A 20,661-nucleotide genomic window follows, 5' to 3' on the forward strand; every position below is an offset into this window, starting at 1 on the left:
CTGTCTGTGTGTGATTACAAACACAGAGTATCTGTGACTACAAAACATGTTTGCATTTCCGACACCTATTTTGTATCTTTTAATGTTTCTCTTTAGAACATAGAGTGCAGAATGCTTTGGTTTGCACTTCTCTAAAGCAGTTGTGCGTTTTTTGTGTGACGGTGATGAGAGAAGGGTAGAGTGTTCTGTTTTCATTACTAACACAGTTAGTGTCATAGGAAAATCTTTAATTATTTCATTTACTAGGGAAACAGGCCTGTCTGACCTATGACATTCTGAAAGCTTCAGAATTAAATATTACGACTCCGGAGTTGATTCTTCTATCTTTTAGAAGGTTATTTTAGTCAGTCATTTTTTTTTAAGTACTTGATGTTTTACTTCTTTAGCTCCTATGATTTCTATTAATTTTTTTCTATTTATAGTTTCTGGTCTATGATACAACAGTGGCTCATAAAGGTAGGTAACCTCTGAGAAGTTGTTGTGGCAACCTCTCCCCTGTTCCCTACCCCATGTTCTCCTTTTCTCTAGGTCACCTCTCACCAATGGACAAATCTGTTGTCTGCCTATGACAATCTACTTCTTTCTGATTCTAAGTGGTCCTGCCTCTGACATATACATCACCAGAAATTGTGCTTAGGGTTTATTAGCTAACCTGATTTTACAAATAGGAATCAAACTTGTTGAAACCAATTAGTCTTCCTGGGGATAATTTATTTGAGACCTGGCCCTTATTTCAGAATATTCTGGTGGCATAAAAATATCTCAGATAAATAAACAATGCCAAAGGAAAGGATAACCAGCTCTTTCTTTAAAATATTGTGCAGCAAATTTGAGCAGTCACTTAACTCAGCTTGCAAATTGTTATGGGCTCAGGAAGGACGTTAAGTACATATGTACATTCCTTTCTTCATCACACAGTGAATTTCTGTATTGACTATAGACATGTGGAGTCACATGGATTTATGCTATGGGAAGAGGCACACCAAGGCATGTCTTTTCAGCTTGCCATATTTTGTGTGGGAAGAAATATGTAGTGATTTAAGGTTCTGCTTGCTGGACAGATTGAGTCGACGGTCTATTTGTTCGTTTCAGTGTTCTGTGGCGCTTCATGTGTTACGTTTCCACCCAAAATTTCGGAGTGTTTGCCCCAAGTTGTTGCAAGCATACACATACACATTCTGAACGGGTGGATGTGGCAAATTTGCAAACACGGCAAAACATGCCAAGGAAACAGGACTGACAGCAGGTCCCTTTTGGAAATATTCTTGTGGAAAGTCCAGATCTGCAGCTATGTAATGTGTGAAAGAGCCTGCCATTCCACAAAAAGCTGGGAGATGTAATTGTATGCGGGATACTTTCCAATCACCCAGCTCCACATATATCCTGCACACAATGACTGCAGAGACTTATCCCACAGCATGGGGGAGGGGAGAACAGTCTTTCAAATAAACTAAACCTACAGAAGATGGGAAATTCTTAGAAAAGATTACAGTGATTGTAATGTATTAGCTACTTTTTTTCCTAACAAGCTGATGCCGCTTATAGCAGCCACGCATTGAACAAATTGATTAATCTCGGCAATCAAACGGTGGGGCAGTTCTTCCCCATATAATTTGTGAGGGGAGACCAGCAGTCCCGCTTGTTCTGCTGGGCTTGTATGAGGTGCATTTTAATACCAAAGAACACAACAACTTAAATGCCATTCCCCTGGTCTTATGAAAAAGCAATATAGGAGAGTAAATAGGGCAAATACCAACAAGGAAGGACACACAAGTTGAGTCAAACAATAAATTCAAATAATATCACATCATCAGCCAGAGGAGGCAGTGTGTGACTTAAGTATCCCAAGATGGGTCTTCTTTCTTTCTTTTTGCCAGAGGCAGGGGGGACCCTTCTAAATGGAGGACTTCCAATTATTTTTACAAAACAGATGATTTATAATAAACACCGGCACTTTTATGTTCATTCTTCCCCTTGTCTCTTCAGCACCCAGGTAACAAAACTAGGAAAGGACTGTTGTTGGCCTGCAGGAACAGCATCGATGCTGCTACTTCTTTTAAAATTAAGAACCATTCAGTTTCTCTCCTTCTATTAACATCTTTCTGTTGTTGCTGTCGGTTCTCCCTTTTAGCTGAGAGGAATCAATAAGGAAACGTATCGGAAATGATCAGATGAAATTCTGTTACGAGATCTGGGAGATTTGCCCCCCCCCCCTCTCTTTCTCTCTCTCCTTCCGTTTTTTTTTTTTTTTTGGGAAGGGGGAGGGATGTAACCCTCGGAGATAATTATTTGGTGGTGTAATTTATGACTCCCCGACAATTAAGATGTAATTTGCCTACCCTTCTGAAAACCATCATAGTGCTGCATTCTGTAACCTTCACCACAATGTAAATAACAATGCCAGGGATTCGCAACGACTGTATTTAAACCTGATGCACACATTCTATGATCCACGCACGCACACACACACACACTCGAACACTGCAACAAACTACAGCCTCACAGTGCTGAAGTCCAAGTCTCTGATCTTAAACAGAAGGCACAAAAAAGGGGGGAACTGAGATTTGCAGATCTGATAATGAGCCAGTTAATGACATAAATGATACCTCAAGAACCTCACTAAACCATCCAGGTCCTACAATTTAATCTGTAATAAATACTCCTGCATCATTGCGAGATGGCTGCTCATAATGGCAAATGAAATATGCTGGTATGATAGGTACAATAAATCTGGATTTTCCTATGGTTCCCTCAGGCTAGAACAATATGTAACCAGAGTGCGCACTGTCAGGATGAGCAGATCTCAAAGCCATCATAAAATCTAAATGGGGACTAATTAGGAGGCCCTTCCCTTCTAGAGTTACTATTTCTATTGACATTTTCCATGCATGAGCCCCTCCATAACATCATAAGTCACCAAGATAAGAACTCCCTAGATTATAGGGGAAAAGCTTTAATGGAGAAGTTGAACTCAAAGGCGATGCATAAATTTTCCTTTTGATACTACAGGAAGTCTGTGTTCAGTACTTTCTTTACAAACTTTCAGTCCCTGCCCTGGATACTTCTCAATCTTGTGGAGGCTTTTGCTGGGAGTCACCCTTCCACTCCTGTCTTAGCGCTTTAGTTGCTTCCCCCCCCCCCTTTAGATGGCTTATTCATTGCTTCTATCAGTGAGTTTGTTCTTAATTCCAATTCTTTTTTTTTTTTTTTTACATTTTTTACATTTTTCTTTTGCAGTGACATCATTTGCCATCCTGTGAGGGAGGTTTGAAGACAGATGCTGCAGGGAGAAATCTAAAGCAGCTGACTTTATGACTGCCATTCAGATTTTTTAAAATTATAAAACAACAACTATTGACCTCTAGTAAGGTTGAAGGACTATTTGCCATCCACAGTCATGGCTACAAATATCTTAGGCACATACATACAGGACCAATTGGCAGAAAGTAGTTTATCAGGTACAGAATATAGCCTTTTAAGGCTACCATCTTAACGGGCAGTACAAATATACCTTACATTGTTGCTTTGTTGCCTTTCTAGGAAGCGGGATTTATTGATTCATACTCCGCTTTCCCCCCAGTGTAGACCCAAAGTGGCCTACATCATTTTTCTGAGTTCCATTTAGACCAGGGGTGGCCAAACTGTGCCTCTTCAGATGTCCACGGACTACAATTCCCATGAGCCCTGCCAGCAACCATGCTGACACAGGCTCATAGCATTATGAATGGGATGCTTATCACATTCCCAGTAGTACCATGATAACAAGTCCTTACCACAGGGGTTGATAGTAACAAACATTAATCTGCATTACATGAAGTATTTTTTTAAAATAAAAATTCCCCTGAGCTCTGAAGATTTCATATCCCATAAATCATTGCTAACTTTAGGCGGAATGTTGCAGAATGGCTGGCACTTTCAAGAAGAAATTGGCTAGATAGAGCTTGTTATTTCTAATGTTTTGGAAGCAGAATACTAGGATAAACCATACTAAAAACCTCATTTTCTAGAAGTATAATGCAAATAGTCTAAAAATAGCATGTGAAACCATCACAGAATTCTTTGAGGTGGATTCCTTGGGTGGCAAGCTATGATTGGATCTTCCCTGGGAGAGCAATGGGGCATTCTCCTAAATCTCTTGGTGTCTTTCCATAGCATCTTGATCCTGTGATGTCTCACAAATATCCACCTTGTCCGGCGTTGTGCTTAACACCTGCATGAAAATGCTGGGAGAGGTCATCAGGGGATTTGGAGTGAGGCAGGCCCAGATAATGCCCTCCTCTATTTCTCCTTGCTGGACTGGGTGGGCCTCATGGAAGTCCTGACACAATGCCTGGGAAAGGTAGTGGGATACATGAGTTTGATCTAGCAATATGTGCTGAGATACATGTGCTCAAAATATACACTTTAAAATTCTTAGGTTTTTTTGGGTATATTCAGGCATCTGGATGGTTTTTAGGATTGTCAGCAACACCAGTATCTTGGTCTTGCGTATTTCCAGAAGCATTTAGGAATATCCTAGGTAAGCATTTTAAGGATTTGCAAGCTTAAGCAGAAGAGCACACAAACCAAGTTGATTTTGGAAGTCAACATTGTGCAAGGGGAGTAGCTGACAATCTCCCAGACAGTGGAGGGCTTTTTCAGCAGGAACTACTGTATATACTCGCATATAAGCCGACCCGCATATAAGCCGAGGCACCTAATTTTACCGTAAAATCTGGGCAACCTTGTTGACTCTCATATAAGCCGGGGGTAGAAAATGCAGCAGTTACTGGTAAATTTACATTAATTGAGGCACCAGTAGGTTAAATGTTTTTGAATATTTATTTCAAAGAAAAGCAGTAAACTAGCTCTGTCAGTGCAAAAGAAGACCAGCAAACCGGAGCAGAACAGTACCTGAAGTTAGCAATCTCCTACAACAAGTACAACAGCTACCAAACTGGGAGGATAGACCACAGCTACAGTGCCTTCTCCCCAGAACAAAACACTGAAATAAAGAACTGTAAAACTCAACACTGAAAGAAAGAACTGTAAAAATCAACTTTTAAAAGAAACACAACCCCAAGAAGAAAAGGCAAACAATGCTGCCCCTCAGAAAAAAGAAGAAATAAACATTAGGAGAAACAGTAAATCCCAAAGCACCCCCAAAACCCACCCCACCCACAGAAACCAAAAAAATAGTTTGGAAGAAGTGAAGGCAAAAGGAAAAAAAAGATCAGAGTCCCCCAGTCAAACCGTTGCTGTCCTACAAGCAGCCACAGCAAGCAAGCTTCAGCTTGCAGATGCAATGTAACGACTGGCTGGCTGGAGCAGGCTTTTATTTCAATTACCATATATACCTGCGTATAAGCTGAGGAGCACTTTTTCAGTGTGAATACTGTGCTGAAAAACTTGGCTTATATACGAGTATATACAGTATAGAAAATCCACATTCCAATTAATGTTCTAGAAAATTAAACAAAAATTAGCGCAACTGCAGCACATTTTGGCACAATTCTGTGCAGAAAACAAAAGAAATGCTGTGCCAAAAATGGTGTTCTGGCCATTGTCAAGTAGGAAACCCCCCCACAAATATCATTGGAACAAGAAGAGATGGTATGGAAGTAGACAGGAGCATGTCAATTAAAACAAGTCAGATCCTCAGAAACACCTTAAATGAAGTTTATGCATCCTGTGAGGCATTCCTTTCCAGGGGTTAGAGCAGGCTTTCTCAACTAGGTTTCATGAAACCCTGAGGTTTCCGGATTGGGTAGGAGTGCATTAATTTTTTATATGTTTTTAAAAATTGTTAAAAATTTATCAGGCGATATGACCATGTATGGTCATGTCAACCTCCGACCCCCTCCCAAAATGGCCAGTAATGGGACTGGAGGGGAGGGGCCCTGGGTCAGCATGTACACAGCTATGCTTCCCATCCATATTCTGCATGAACGTGCCACTTCTGCCGTTTCTTGAAACCCGAAGGGTGTTTCTGGGGTTTCTCAATGGTAAAGAGCTTGAGAAAGGAGGGAGCATGAGGGTCAAGGGGAAACAGGACACTGTGCTGAAGAAAGGGGGGAATGTTCCCTCAGAATGGACCCCTTCCATGGTTGGTAAATCGGGGATCTTTCACATCAAGGAAATATGCTTGGGCAAAGAGATTAGATTCTTAGACATGTAGATAGATGGGTTGTGAGCCTGTGTACTGACTGCATGGCGACTTGCCTGCCTGATATGAAGGTAGCAGACATTGCATGTGGCCTAGATAGGCTGGTAGACAGTGTTGGGGAGAAGTCAGTGTGGGGAAATGTGGTTCTAAAGGCAAAATGTAGGCCAAGAACCTTATAAGGTCAACACAACGGAAATAAACTTAAGCCTACAAAGGGTGGGATGCAATTTTTAAAATATATTGTACCAGTATTTATTAATCAAGTTAAAAACCCAAGGTTTTTAGCACAGCCTCAGTAAAATCAGTACGTACATACACACACACACACACACACACACACACTAATGCCCCCACTGACCACTTGACTTTTGTTTGGGTCAGGATATTGTCTCCTTTTTGTTTTGGAAAAATTTAGGCCACCAGGCATGAGACTCAAGGCCAGGACCTCCAAGGTATCCTTCCCAGAAGTGCTTCCTGTTCCATAAGCAAGGCCAGGTAGATAGGCACAAATTAGATGTCTCAAAGTGTGGATGTGACAATGGTATAGGAAGGAAGGGTTTAAGTATGCTAAGCACTGGGATGACTATTGGAACAAGCAGGACCTGTACAAAAGAGACAGCCTCCAACTGTCCCAAAAAGGAACCAGTTTGCTAGTAAAGGTAAAGGTATCCCCTGTGCCAGCACCAGGTCATGTCTGACCCTTGGGGTGACGCCCCCTAGTGTTTTCATGGCAGACTCATTACGGGGTGGTTTGCCAGTGCCTTCCCCAGTCATTACCGTTTACCCCCCAGCAAGCTGGATACTCATTTTACCGACCTCGGAAGGATGGAAGGCTGAGTCAACCTTGAGCCGACTGCTGGGATCGAACTCCCAGCCTCATGGGCAGAGCTTTCAGACTGCATATCTGCTGCCTTACCACTCTGCGTCACAAGAGGCTCTTAGTTTGCTGGTGCTTAAGATCAAAAAAGTGGCAGAGTTTTTAAACTAAATCCTGGGGGAAAGCCAATAGGAAATGGAATGTCTCTGGTTCAGGATAGCTCATCTCAAAGAAATGAAAGGGTAGCTCTTACTGTTCTCGAGGGAAGTGGATTAGGGCTGGCCACTGAGAGGGTGACAAACAATTTTGACTGCCTGATGAAGTCTAGAGGCCACAGGAGAAAAGCTGCAAGCCTAATGTGTCTGGGAAATTATAGATGTCTCTATGCAAATACCTGAAGTATCAAAGGTAAAATGGGGGAACTGGAAGGCTTAGTGTCAGAGGAGAATATAGAAATTGTGGGCATATCAGACACTTGGTGGGATAAGGATAATCAGTGGGATGCAGTGACTTCTGGATGTAAATTATATCAGAAAAATAGGGAGGGAAAGGTCAGTGTTGGAATATGCAAGATCTGTAATGTGCATGATTCAAGAGCATGTGAAGTCTATCTTACAGGGGGCATTGCAGGAGATATGTATTTAGCATAGTTAGATTAGGAACTTCATGACATTTTTCAAATAATCTCCTCCTATGTCCTGATCTGAAGACTTCCTGCTCCTTTGAGCATACTTCCTCCTGCTTGGCTCAAGAACAGAAAGAAAGAATGCAGAACAACAATTAGACAAATTCAAGTGGGTAGCCGTGTTGGCCCGAAGCAGCACAACAAAACAAAATCAGAGTCCAGTGGCACCTTTTAAGACCAACAAAGATTTATTTAAGGCGTGATGTGGGTATGAATTAACTGGTGGCCCTGGGCTCCCAAGATATACACCTGGCCCTGGCCCCAACCTGGTAGAATGAGCTCCTGGAAGAGCTACAGGCCCTGCGGGATTTCTCAGCTTTCCACAGGGCTTGAAACACACAGCTCTTCCACCAGGCATATGGTTGAAGCCAGAGTAGCTCCCAGCATTGTCAGCTGTGGATTTCTAGCTGAAACCAACTAAATCCCTCGCTCCCAGATAGAAAGTGATAGATTCTTGCTGAACGGGGGGAGGGGAGTAGGTTATATATTTATTATCCGCCATCTTGATATTGTGTTTTAATTATGTTTTAATGGGTTTTTACAGGAATTTATTGTATTCATGGATCTTTGTAAACCACTGCAATACATGTAAGAGCAGCGGCATATAAATATAAATAAATATCTAAATTGATGTTATTCATTTTATAAAATTCTCTCCAAAATTCATCTTTCAGAAACTTAACAGATAAGTTCAGTTCAAATTGTCAAATGCCTTCTCTGCATTTAAAAATATCAGTGGAGCTTATATTTAATTGTTTTTTCCAAATATTCCAAAATGTCTAACACAGTTCTAACATTATCCTTCAACTATCTTTTAGGTAAAAACCCACATTTGACCTCAAAATTATTTTTAATATTTCAGCTAAACTTTTGTAAAACACACACACACACACACACACAACCTTATAATCACTATTCAATAATGATATCTTTATCCATTGTTGTTCCTCTATATATTTCTGAAACAGCCTAGGGGGTGGGACGTGTCCAGCTGTCTAAGATGGAATAGGGCCAATCAGGGTGCAGCCAGCTTTGTCCTGATTGGCCCTGCCCCTGCGGCTCCCGCCCTCCGGCCCTGGACTACTGCCTCTTTGCTCTCAGACGCCCCAGTGCCTGGAGCCAGCAGCAGGTGAGAGAAACCTGGGCAAAGGGTCGTGGTGGAGGCCTTGCTAACGAGGGCCTCCTGGTCTGCTGCCTGCCTGCTAAGGAGCTCTGTCTCAGCCCTGCTAACAAGCTGCCCAGCCCCCGCCCACCCCACTTGATTTGGCTGCGAACTGCGGCCCAAAGCCACCTTAAGCTGCCTGACCAGGGGGGGCTCTTTAAAGGCCCATTCTTAGGAACGGGCTTTGAAGCTAATCAGTCTATAATGATTAGACTGCCACCCCACTGGCAGTCTTTTCTTGGATGCTTTAGGATGCTTTGGGCTGATCCTGCATTGAGCAGGGGATTGGACTAGATGGCCTGTATGGCCCTTTCCAACTCTATGATTCTATGATATAATTTCTTCTAAAAGTCAAGTATTTTCCATGTTCTGTCTCCATATATAAACCAGTCCCAAACTGTCCATTAAAATAAAAAAATACTTTAGGCAATATACCTTAAATAATTTTAATTTTTCAGAAAATCTGCCCATTTGCTGAGAATTCACTCTATTCCAATGCCCCATCTGACTCCAACTTTCATAAGGACGTTCTATTAATCTGTCCATAAATAGTCTGTAGAATTTCCCTTTATCCTCATTTGGGCATAAAGTCCCAATACCTTAGATTTAAGCCCAAGTGTGTTTACTTCTACCCCTACTAATCTACCATGTTCATCAGTCAATACAAGATTTGGTTTTAATTGGGGGTTAATATACAGCAGAACTCCATTTAATATTTGACAAAATAAATCCTTCAATAAGTTTTATAGGACAAATATTATATATATATATTTTTTCTAATATGTTCAAATGAGTAGACATGTTGGTCTGAAGTAGCACAATAAAATCAGAGTCCAGCAGCACCTTTAAGACCAACGAAGATTTATTCAAGGCGTGAGCTTTCGAGTGCAGGCACTCTTCATCAGACTATGATCTTCCATAGTCAACGATCTTCATAGTCTGAAGGACTATGCGAGCCGCAAGGGAGTGGCGGGATATAAATCTAATAATAATAATAATAATAATAATAATAATAATAATAATAATAATAATAATAAAGCTCACGCCTTGAATAAATCTTTGTTGGTCTTAAAGGTGCTACTGGACTCTGATTTTATTTTTCTAATATGTTTCTCTTGTAGGCAAATAATGACATGTTTAAACTTTTTCAAATAACATTTTTTCTTTCTTGAGGATCATTTGATCCATTTATAATCTACATTAAACATTTGTAATCCTTACTCATAGACTACGTTTTAAAAAGTCAATACATGTATCATTTAATTTATTATCATCCTTTTCCATTTCCTGTTGCAGCTGTTGTGTCTTGTGCAGTTTCTTGTGCAGTATTCATTTGCTTCTCCTCAAATCCTTTTTAAAACTTCTGAAAAGATCTGTCAACTTTTGAACTTTTAGTCTCAGTCCCTGCTGTTTAAAATAACAAACCTTCCAATTTGTTCAATCAACATGGATTTTTTTTTCTGTTTTAGACTTACAGTTAAGGTGTAATTTTTTTCTCTTACATAAAATTCTAACTGATATCTCTTTCAAAACAATTATATCTGTATTATCTATTTTCAATATTGTATTAAAATGCTGTTGCAAGACTTTATCTCTTCTCCTTGTCAAATGCACTGGAGCATCTCTTGGAACATTTCTTATTTTGGCATCTTATTCTATAAACCTTGTTATTTTCAGTCTCCATATTTTTTCTTTCCAATCCAGAAAGTAATCCAAGACCTTGATAATCCTTTCTCTAAAAAATCCATCAGAAATCTCTGGAATATATCTAAATCTCAAGCAGAATTCTTAGTCTCTCAGTTCCAATAAATCCATGCTATCTAGTACTCCTTCTAACTCACTGTCTATAACTTCCATTGTACTCTCTAAAATTTCCACTTTTTAATTTCTTCTGTCATCTCTTCTTTCATCTTTACAAGACTTTCATTCATTTTTTAAAAAGCTTCCAACTTATTTCCCATTTGTTCAAATAATTTCTGAAATAACTCAGGTGTGACTATTTTAAAGGATGTTTGAAGCAGTGGAAGGCTAGTCTAAATGAGGTAAACAACAGGGAGCACAGGCTTTGGCAAATAAAAATTCAAGTTTTTGGTCAGACAGGCAAAAAGAGGCATATTGCAAAAATGCAATGCATAAGGGCCAAAAGTAACAATTTCTTGAAATACATTAGAAATAGAAAACCAGGCAGGGAGGTCGTATGGCCCTTAAATGACCAAGGGGTAAAAAGATAATTAAAGGATGACAAGAAAATGGCAGCGAAGTTGAATGCATTTTTTTTTGCCTGTGTCTTCATTATGGAAGATGGGAGGTGAGTATTAATGGGCAGTTTTCACAGTAGAAAGTGGTAAGCAGTGGGGTATCATAGGGCTCAGTACTAAATACAGTGCTTTTTGACTAGTTCATTAATAATTTGGAGTTAGCAGTAAGCAGTGAAGTGGCTAAATTTGTGTATGACACCAGGTAGTTCAGAGTGGTGAGAACTGTAAGGTGCTCCCGAGGGATACGTCATGGCTAGGTGAGTGGGTGTCAATATATCAAATGAGGCTCAATGAAGGCAACTGAAAAGTAATTCACACTGGAGCAAAAAAAAATCCTAACTATAAATAGATGTTGACAAGGTTCAAACTGGCAGTAACTGACCAGGAGAATGATCCTGCTGAACCTGATCCTACGTTTGCTTCCATGGGCATACATCCCAATGAAATCAACAGGACTAATTCCTGCGTAGGTATTCAAAGGGTTGTAGCTACAGTCAACCTCCATTGTCTGCTATCATTGTGGGAACATATTGAAGGTAGTGATAAAGAGAAGTTGTATGGGGACAAAGAAGAAAGGAACAGTAAAGTGACCTGATTTTTCTCCTTCCAAAATACAGTACAATGGTGACAGAAGCCTGTAGTTGCTCATGTTAAAGGCCTGTGACCTACTTCTTTGCTCAGCTTGAGAACCAGTCATTTTCATCAAAAGAAAGTATCCTTCAACTGGAACTGAGATTCAACATTTGTTGTGTGGAGCAGTAGGGTATGAGCTAAAATCCGTTGCAGTAATACAGTTCCAGAGGTACAAGTTATGATATCCCACAGAGAAGTTCTGTACAAGGAACTTCCTTCACTAGTCAATTCAACGGACACATCCCTTTGAAAACTTTCAGTCACTCTGAAAACACGTTGGCTCTATTCCTCTCCTTTACATCCAAATTATGCCAACAAAACAATCAGAAAAATTACCCCAGTAAGTTAATATTCTTCTCTAAACCTTTAAAACCTTTATTTGACTATGAACATATAAAAGTATTATATAAAAAATATGCTGTAGAAACATATATAATCCACAATGGCATAGATCTTTGATGACATTTAGCTTTACTCATGGGGGAAGACCTAATAACATCAATTAGCAGAACCCTCCTTACTCATGAAGGAAAATGTCATAAAACTCCCGTCCACGCATTCTCATTGTCCCGGTATGGTGTACGTTAATCTTTGTCTTTAGGACTGAAATCTATTTGGAGCTGCAGAGATTTAAAGACAGAAGACATGAAGGATCACGCAACCTCCAACATTTCATATTTGGGAATAGGACACAGTTGTGTCTGCTTGTAACACAGACTTTCCAAGCCCCTATACCCCTTCTTCATCTATTAATGAAGACAATTTTCTGCAAGTTGGATGCTGTAGCCATTCACACCACAAGCACCTGTCTGGTGATTTAGCAGCAAAGAGGATATTATGTCTTTGAGTGAAAGACAGAAACCTAGCTTTTCTATAATGCATTATCACGAGCTCAGTATTAACCTTACCAACTGAGAAATGGCGGCCTGTACACATCAGGAAGACAGATACCGAATCTACTACCAATGTGTTTCCGTTGGGTTGGTTCCAGTGGTCAGCCGGTGGAAGGCACTGATAGTCACAAATCTTTCTCATGTCCATCTCTCTCTAGCAATCCTTTACTGATCCAGGAAACAAATTGTCCTGGGTGGGGAAAGAATTTCTGGAGAGAGGGGAACCCAGAAAAGATCCATGATCCTTGCTGTTGTAGATCACTGATTTGAACTCTTGGCCACATATAGAACTCCCTACATCTAGTCCTTTCTCCACTCTAATGTTTAGCAAGGGGAAATCCATCTTGGAGTCTTCTTCTTTTCTTCTTTTTTTAAATAAATGTCTCTTTCTAATGAGCCATTGCCTCATTAGGCCCCAAATAGGTTCTATGTAAGTATGCTACAAGCATATATAAAACAATTGCAACAGCAAGCCCACCCCACCCCACAATCATATATCAACAATCTACCCAGAAATCCGAAAAACCAATTCCCCCAAACAAAACTGTTTCACTTTCTTTTGAAAAGCACAGAAGGTGCATTTCTCACTTCAGCTGGCACCCCGTTCCAAAGTCTTGAAGCGATTACTGGAAACAGCCTTGAATGGGCTGCTGTAGACTGAACTTCTCAATGGGAGAGTAAAGAAAAGAGAAACTGATGGAAAGGGAGATGATGGCACACGGACTTATGTAGGAAGAGACATCGAAGCGACGGGGAAGAAAGGACATTTGCAGCACAATGACTGTCCCACGTTTTGCTTGAGCAACAATGCAACAGCCACTGATGTCAGTGGTCTTAGAGAGCAGAAAGAGAGGAGGAAGAGGAGGGGAAGTGGACCCACAGTTTTCAGTTATAACATATAGTCTTAATAGTCCCTCTGAGGCTGTGTGTTTATGGAAACCACAGCCCCACACCACAATCTCCTTCATACTGCACAGTTTCATTGTAAGTTTTTCCTCCCTTTGAAAAAGATAGAAACACATATAATCTTTTTGACATCTATGTAGTAGAATGCTAAGATTCTGTGACTCAAAAAATAGCTCAGTAATGATACAGCTCCTTCTGAATAAGAAGCAATTTCCCTACCACCACCCCTTTTACAGGGCTTTAGCGGCATGTACTCCCTGTTCAAGACTTTCCTTCTAAACAATTCATGGATACAGCTGCAGTGTTCGAGAATGGCATCTCTAGAAATGCATACTAACAACATTTCATTAAAAGACATCTGCAGAATGGTTGCATACATTATGAGATGTTTTCTCGTGGTTGCATACATTATGAGAGGGAGGGAAGGCAAGCCAAAACAGCTTGTGTAGCCCCCCTTCCCTTTAACCTCCTCTCACCACTGGCAAGAAATCTCCAATGACACCAGGTTAAAGTGCCCCCCCCTTTTTTTTCAATTACTGAACTAATTCACAATTGGCTGTGGGATTCTTTAGATATGGGAAACATTCCAGAGACTAAGGTGCTTATTCAGTAAAGTCAAGTTTCACTGATTTTTTTTTAAAGCATCAATAACTGTTTCAATTATCATGCACTAAAAACTTCTAACTACATTTAAGTAGACTTTTCCTATTCAGGCAGTTGCTAAAACAAATCATCCCTTTTAATTCAGCTTTCTTCCTTTGTCAGGTCAGCTCTTTGGCATTCTTACAGAAGCCAAGGGCTCCTAATAAACTGTTCTTCAGCTCTCTTCTTTGCTGTTCTTCTGATTTGTCCTTGTTTCACTTCTGGGTTGCCCCATATATACAGTTCAGGTCTGGTATTCTCTCCCGGATCGTGAATGTTCTGTAAGCTTCAGTACTCAGATACAGTCTTTCTGATTTTAATTTCTCCAGCCCCTCAAGAAACTCACTCTTCCTATTTCTGTTTCACAGGCTAACCTTATGAACCTGAAATTGAGCAAAGCATGCTTTCTCCAAAGGCAACCATTTAAAACATTAAACATAGTGTTCCACCAGCTTTTTCACTTCTGCTCACCCAATCACCCTATTTATTGCACCAACCTCTATTCATATTGCTTATGTGGGTACCATGATTCCCAGCATAGTCTTTTGGGTAATCCAGGGGGACTTGACTCTCCCTTGTTCAGCAGCAGAATAGCTGGTGGAATCCATCCCGCTAAGAATCAAATACAAAATGGTGGAAACTCTTCAATTCCTTCATGCTGCTTTACCACTGACTGAAAGCAGAAAGCCAGTATTTTCCCTGGGAAATAGGGATCATTGAAGCATTTGGTATATCATGAGAAAAGAATCCCAGAAGAATCTAGGCCTAATTGAAAATGCTGTCCATTTCCGATGGAGTAATCGCCCTCATCATCATCCTCATGGTTTTACAATGCACATTATATTCTTGAAAACTACTGACTTGGGTAAACAAGCATTTTCTGAAAAGCAGCATTCTTTGAGGATGAGTCTAAATACCCTTCTCTCAACTTTATGTTTACATAGAGTTATACAGGGGAAATAAGCCTTCTGAGTATTATTAGAGGGCAAACCCGAAGCAGCTGAGTTTATGAAAAAATATCACAAAAATGACTGAGAGGATAGAAATCTATATCCTAAGTCAACTCCAGCTCCATTTCATTTTTTTAAGGAAAAAATCATTGGCTGGTGCAATTTACTCTTTATTTTATACCTTTATTTTGTTGAAGTCTGAGAGCTGTTCCTTTGATTCCCGAGAAACAAAAATAATATGCAGTCCTTTCCAAGTAATGTCTCCTTGGCTGCAGATAATATTTTAAAGATCACCAGATCAGGATACAGAATTTTTATGCCTAGTTTGTGTCCAATACAAGGAATATGAACTATATTTAACTAACTGAAGAGGGGGGAAAGTGCTTGTAAATCATAATTCAGCATGTTCTTTCCTGTGCAACTGTGGGTGATCCTATTTCACATCCATAGTGAAAGGGGCAGAGAAGATGCAAAGCCTCTTGTTAAAGGAATATTTGATGAGGGCACCTACGATGGTCATCCAAGAACAGTTGCATAGCAACAGCACTGTACATAGTACTTTTTAGAATCATAGAGTTAGAAGGGGCCATACAGGCCATCTAGTCCAATTCCCTGCTCAATGCAGGATCAGCCTAAAGCATTCAGGATAAGTATCTGCCCAGCTACTGCTTGAAGAGTGCCAGTGAGGGGAAACTTTTCCTTATATCGAAAGTGTTCAGAACTCCGGGGCCTGTCAGTCATTTTCATGAATGGTTTTCATTAGTTTTCCCTTCCCGCTGCAGACCTTTGACTCCCCTCCTCTTTTATGGGGTGTCCCAGAGTGCATTTTGGGCACTTCTATTAGCAGACATTTTCATGGGATCCAATCTCATGGCCTCACTGAAAAATGTTTCTACAGAAATAAGATTTCACACATTGTTGAGCCTATCTGGCAAACATATGAACCATAGATTGATTCCAGCCTAAAGCCACTTCATTAGACCCTCGATGATCAAACCAAATTTTGCTCAAGTTACATTTAAAAGCTTGCTCACCATTGTTCACTGTAGAGAGAAATGTCTATATTGTATGATAGAGGGATATTCCACACTTCAGTATCACAGTGCGCATACTTCATAACTGCAAAGGCCTGAGACAAGAGACCCTCACACTCTCTACAGGCAATGGCTTTTCACAGATAGCCCCATCATTGCCTGTGGTACTAATCTCCTTCTCTTGCACTGGAAGTGCTTTAGTGACCTGCAAAGGCTTATTTGTCTGGCAAAGATGGCAGGGCAGGAAAAATGTATTCCGTATCTCATGGTTGCATTGTATTATGGTATATACACACCAATATTCAATTAGTTTAAGCAGCTTTGCCTGTTGGGAAATGGAGAATGGTGAGAATTATATTTGATATCATAACCCTCTGCAGTGTTTTCATCTCCTTCACTTCATATAGGCAAGATAAGATTTCCCACCAGCAGTATTAAGTGGTTCAATATGGAATTTGTCAGCAACTTCATTTTTTGCTGTTTTTTCATTTCTCACATTTATATCCTGTCCTGCTTCCGTGGAGATCAGGAGAATGTATATGAATGAGATTGTTCTGTTCAGATAGGTAGGGCATCTCAGTAATCCCTACAGTTTGGGGTGCTGGGACCATGACAATTAAGAAGAAGAAGAGAAGGAGAAGGGCTGTTTTTTTATATCCCACTTTTCACTACCCAAAGGAGTCCTAAAGCAGTTTACAAACATATTTCCGTTCTTTTCCCCACAAAAGACACCCTGCAGCTCTGAGGGAACTGTGACTGGCCCAAGGTCACCCAACTGGCTGCATGTGGAGGAGCGGGGAATCAAACCCGGCTCTCCAGATTAGGTTCTGTTGCTCTTAACCACTACACTATGCTGGCTGAAGTGGTGTTGTGAAAACACACTCACAGTTTAACAGGAGTTCCCGATCACAAAGTTCAACTGGGCTAAATATGGAACTTGTTCATTATATTGAAAAGAGCTCAGAATCATGACTTGTGTGGAAAGTAATGCCTTGATCTAATAACCAGTCTACATCTATGTTTTTTTTTATTCACATTAGGAATATGAGCCAAGATGAGATGGTTGCCAAATATATTTCTCATTTTTGCTGGACGGTTTTTATAACTTTTCTCACACAGCAAAAGTAGACATATTTCTTCATTATCAATTTTTCTCAGAGTTAGTTAATTAACAAATTCATACTCGTTCCATATGATGCTCTCTTTAATAGAGTATTATTTTTTACAGTTCATCTCATTTTACACACAGGATTATAGTTAGCAGATTAGTTTAATTAATGTGAGGCAGTCATATTAGCGCTTATCACCTCAACTGTCATCCAATAGATCTGCACAGTAGCTCAGGGTTTATAGGGGATCTAACCATCTGCAACAATTTAGATACAGGTACATAACATCTTCATTGTGCCAATAAATTATGTATTTGGCAGAGGGACAGGTCTCTCTTAATGATGCTCTTCTACATTATTTAGATCTCAGCACTGAGACCCCATTGGCCTTAATGAAATTGTGTAAAGCTTGGATTTAGTTTCAGTCTTTAAGGACTTTTAAAATAGAAGTTGAAGACAGTACTGAAAAAAAATGGTAAACATATTTAAAGGAATAGTGTAATGGAAAGTGATTGGTCAAAGATCACACAGAATTTTCGTTCTCGCTTTTGAGTATACATGCAGACCCTAGTGGGGCATATAGTGTCTCCCAGGACCATTTTAGGCCAGGAAAATTATATGGAGAGATCTAAATTCCATCCCTCTGCATTTTGGTCTCAATCCTGATCTTTTTGGATTGGGTTTTTAAGCAAGTGAGAAGCAGAGGTAGTTTCCCACTATCTGCCTCTGCAGAATATTTCCTTGATAGTCTCCCATTCATGTACCAACTCTCCTTAGCTTCTAAGAGCAGATGAAATTGGGCTTTATCATACCATCTTCCCATCCAGCAATCCTGGCAGGGTGGAACAGAAGTCTGTTTTGGTTTTCTTGATTTTCCTGGCTGAACCACGGTATCCATACTATTGACCTGGCAATCATTCCTGAAAGAAAATTCTGAAAAAAATAGAATTTTAAAAGACGTATTCATTTATTTTATCAGCTATGTTGTATTTTAACTTTACTGAGAGAAGGAACAGGATGTTCTACCATAGAATTCGAAAGCATGGGGAATGCCTGCTCCCTTCCTCACTGTAATACTTAGCAACAGTGGTCCCCAACCTTTTTTTGCCTGGGGACCGGCAGGGCGATGGCCACGCCCGCGCAGCGCGCATGCACGGCACGGCCCTTATTCCCTCTCCCCCCCCCCTCCCGCAGTAAGAAGCTTCCCGGGCCGCAAGCCTGCGGCCTGGGAAGTTTTTTACTGCGGGGGGGGGGGCAGGGAGAGGGAACCGTGGCCCGGCACCGGCCCGCAGACCGCAGGTTGGGGACCACTGCTTAGCAATATTTCTAGAGGGTGGCCATAATGTTATGAGTATCCCCACCAGTGACTGTTATCTACTCAGAGCAGAGATACTCAAAGCACAATAGCTGCACTCCATGAGAGAAGAGGAGCAAAATGTTGTGTTTATTTGCTTACAGAGCCACACTAACACAAGGTGTATAAAAATACAGGTGCATTATAAACTGCAGTTTGAAAACATCACCTAAACCCATAATATGAAAAAATGCAAGCATACAATTGTAAACAATATTCAGTGTACCAATAACGTGTAAACCCAGAGAAAAATAAAATAATTATACCCAAACTAAAATAAGGAGACATGTGACAAATTACAGGTTGCTGAGCAAACTCCATTTCTGGAAGATCTCCGACCATCTTGGTGTTATCCTCTTTATTCAACTTTAAACCAGAGATTACTGAGTGCTCGAGTACCAGACTCCATGCAAAAGAAAAGGTTATGTACTGAATTGCATGCAAACCAAATATGAATATATACACTGCAAAAAGTAAAGTGTGATGAGACACAGAATAGAATCTTACCAGGGGCCATACAGGCATCTGGCCAAACACCCTGCTCAATGCAGGATCAGCCTAAAGCATCCAGGATAAGTATCTGTCCAGCCTCTGTGTAAAGACAGTCAGTGAGAAGGAGATCACCTTCTCCTTAGGCAGCCAGTTCCACTGCTGAACTACTCTGAAGACAGAGTGAAAACAGTGAAATCAGTGAAAACAGTTCCTATATACAGTGCAAAATAAAGTATGACAATTCAAATATTTAAAAATTTTCAATGCATAAACCAGTGAATTATAACAAAAGGAAAAGGATAGCAATTGCCAGTTTATTTTGTTATAACCCACTACATTATGCACTGGGGGGAAATTATATTTGGTCATACTGTATTTTGAACTGTATGCAGGGACTATTTCCACTCATCACACTGTACTTTTTGTACTGTCTATGTTAATATTCGGTTTGCACACAATCAAATACATAGCCTTCTCTTTTGTGTGACCTCTAGTGCTCAGTACTCTCTGGTTTCTCACAAGATTCTCTCCCCCCGTTTTTTTAATTTGCTCTTTCTCTATTGAGTTTTAAAACCATCAATTCAAAACGAACAGCCCAAAAAATACTGCTGGTGCAGTATGAAATGCAAAATAACATCAGCTGAATTTATTTATTTAGAAAATATGAATGCTACCCTTCCAGAGCTGCTTTAGGCAGCTCACAACAATAAAACAAAAGCAGCCCTACAGTAAAACAAAAACATAAACAGTCAATAAAAATACAAAGCATACCAATAAAAACCACCAGTAAAAGCAAGCCAGAGGGGAAAAACCCAAAAATCAGACGAGTTTAACATTATATTAATAAAACAATCCTAAGCTTGCAACAGAACATAAAACTAGATAGATAAAATCCCCTTAGTTAAGAGCCTGGATAAAGGGAAATGTTTTGGTACAGCTCCTAAAGAAAAAGTAAGGTAGAGAGAAAGGACTCCAAACACATGGAGAAAGACAGAGAGGGAAAGAGAAAGAAAAATAATTTACCACATGGCTAGTTTCAGTGGTACTACTGTAGTGAACAAATGTTTAGTTCCCAATCCAATTTTAAGTACTGAGAAAAAAATTAATGGTATCTTTGTAAAATGCACCCCATGATACTAATACAGATTCCCCTCCAAATCTGTAGCCTCATTAACAATTTGATTTATTCTGATCAAATGGATCCTGTCTGTCACAGGCTTCTTGTCGTAGCAGAATGGGACCTGTGGATTCAGATGCAGAATCCAGTCATTGTCTGGTGCTATGGCTCAATGGTGAGAGCCATTGCCTGGCCCCCCACATAGTCTTCCCAGAGGGATCTGACTGCCCATTGTGGAAACTGGATGCTAACCTAGATGGACCAATGGGGGAAAGCCCAGTATGTCTACTTTGATGTTCATACGTTCTTCTAAATCTGCTGAAGTCAATGGGCTTAGGAGGATGAAGCTCTGTTCACGGGAGCACAATGAAGTACTGTCCTCAAAGGGCTTTAACAGTTCGTTCCATTATTTTTTGTCTTTCAGCTTACATTTGTTTAGCTTAGCATAACTAATAATTGTAAAC

This window comes from Paroedura picta, chromosome 2 (assembly GCF_049243985.1).
Source record: "Paroedura picta isolate Pp20150507F chromosome 2, Ppicta_v3.0, whole genome shotgun sequence".
Taxonomy (NCBI): Eukaryota; Metazoa; Chordata; class Lepidosauria; order Squamata; family Gekkonidae; genus Paroedura; species Paroedura picta.